Source organism: Cynoglossus semilaevis, chromosome 4, assembly GCF_000523025.1.
Source record: "Cynoglossus semilaevis isolate Cse_v1.0 chromosome 4, Cse_v1.0, whole genome shotgun sequence".
Taxonomy (NCBI): Eukaryota; Metazoa; Chordata; class Actinopteri; order Pleuronectiformes; family Cynoglossidae; genus Cynoglossus; species Cynoglossus semilaevis.
Genome location: NC_024310.1, coordinates 658,461 through 660,493, shown reverse-complemented (window position 1 = coordinate 660,493; position 2,033 = coordinate 658,461). Strand labels below are relative to the sequence as shown.

Below are 2,033 nucleotides of genomic sequence, written 5' to 3'. Positions count from 1 at the left end.
TGCTGCTGCTGTTACTGCTGCTGCTGCTGTTACTGCTGCTGCTGCTGCTGCTGCTGCTGTTACTGCTGCTGCTTAGCTCTGGATTGCTAACTAGCCACAGCAGGCCTGCATTCCAGCCCAGTGCAGTCACTGCAGACTCCTGTTCCCTCTGCAGTCCTACTGTCTCACTGCAGCAGTGAGTACCTGACCTTCACCACCCCCCAGTGGTCGACATCTGGGGAGTGAGTCGACCACTGGGGGGTGCTTAAAAAACCATTAAAAAACCCCATATCATCTGTTGGGATCTCAGGTCAGGTTTACCTTCGACTGATGAACTGCATTTGTCTTTACATGTTTCTGCTGTCTGATAGTGTTGACTTGAAGACCAGGTGATCGGACCAGGTGATCGGACCAGGTGATCAGACCAGTGTGGTTCAGTCACATGTGATCAGTGAAAACAATCAGTGCAGAGAAATGACGAAGGTGTGTTTCAGACCGGCTGCCAGGTTTCACTCACACTCCCATGATACTGTTAATACTTGTGTCTGTCGTGACACACACTCTGCTCGTGTGTTTGTCGCCGTATATATTTACACATACATGTAAATATAATTCTCTGGTGTGAAGTAGTGACCAACAGGTCGTACAGCTTTCTCCGTTTAACCAGTACAACAACATATATGTCTACGTTTACAGGATATGAGTCAATATATATTCACCCCTGTCAACATGCTAACGTCTGACAGAATGAGTCAACAGTTACTACAGGGGATTGAACCAGTAACCATCTTACTACAAGGCAAAAGCATTTCCCGCTCTGACACCATGTGGGCCGCAGCCCTTTCATTTCTGACACCATGTGGGCCACAGCCCTTTCATTTCCAGGCTGTGTTTGTCATCAGACCAGGTTTAGATGATGTGTTTGATGAGGATTATTTCAGTCGACTCCACAGAACCTCACTGTTCTACCAGCAGTGAAACTCTAGAACCATGAGAGTCGGCTGCGGCGGCGGCGGCGGCGTGGTTCCATCATTGTGTGTGGAATGTTTAGTTATTGTTTGTTGTCGGTTCTTTTCTCCTGTAACCTTGGCAACGTGCCTCGGAGCAGCTCAACGTCACCGTCGTCTTATTGTGGTTTGCTCCACGGTGTCATGACTAATTGCGATTCATACATGTGCACATGCTCTGAGGTGTGACGGGTCACTGGAGCAGGGCGTTTCCAGGGAGTCGGGGGAGCTCGCAGCTAGTGCAGCGCGGCATTCTGGGAGCTCTCCCATGCACACCTTCAACATCTGAGGAGACACTTCCTGACTGGGTCCTGTCCTCCAAGCAGACGTCCGTGGAACTCTGTGATGTTTGTGGTTGATTTCTGTTAAAAATGGATTTGTAGACAGTGGTTGTTTCTAGTCTGTCGTCCAGAGTCGACCTTCTCCCTCTTCTGAATTTCCTCAGACTGTTTCTGGAGCTCAGGCTTCGGAGGATTTCTGGGCTGCAGAGCGGTGCTGTGTTAGCGCCAGGATGACATCATCACCAGGAGGACGGCCTGTAGATCATTTGTTAAACAACTCGAACACAGCACGTACAAACCAGAACCAGAAAGGAATGGTTCGTGTGTTCGTTTTGTGTGGTTATCCCTGGAAGACATGCTAACCCTCGCCACAACCATAACGACCACTAGTTGGCAGTCACACAGGGAGACGCTTCGGCTCTTAAAAGTTTCAAACAGAACTGAAATCCTTCTGGACCGGCAGGAACCCGGGACTCACTACAACCTCCACTCCAACACCGGGAAACTTTGATGGAATTAAAATGACCGTGTGTTGAATGTTCATCGTGAGGATTACGTGGAGGGTTAGAGGTCAAAGGTCAAAGGGTCATCCGAGAAACAAGAGAATCTTCAGAGTTAATGTCACTTTTGGTTGGTGACAGACTAAGCTCCACTGTGATTGGTCAGGTGACTGCTGACCAATCACAGCTGGGCCGTCTGTGGAAACCCCAGCAGAGGCAGTTGAGTCAAACTTTACACCAAAGGAAAAAACCCAAACATGGAGGCG

At 49.1% G+C, this 2,033-nt stretch overlaps 1 long non-coding RNA gene across 2 annotated transcripts in view; it reads left to right on the top strand.

The window, feature by feature from the left end:
• LOC103377578 (uncharacterized) overlaps positions 1–2,033 on the top strand; it is a 28,888-nt gene that overhangs the window by 7,490 nt on the left and 19,365 nt on the right. The window contains exon 1 of one of the 2 annotated variants that reach the window (XR_001759936.2): positions 87–462. The exons of the other annotated variant lie outside the window; for it this stretch is intronic. This is a non-coding gene — a long non-coding RNA (uncharacterized LOC103377578). Of the gene's footprint in view, positions 1–86; positions 463–2,033 lie in introns of those variants that run through there. 2 annotated transcript variants of the gene reach the window in all.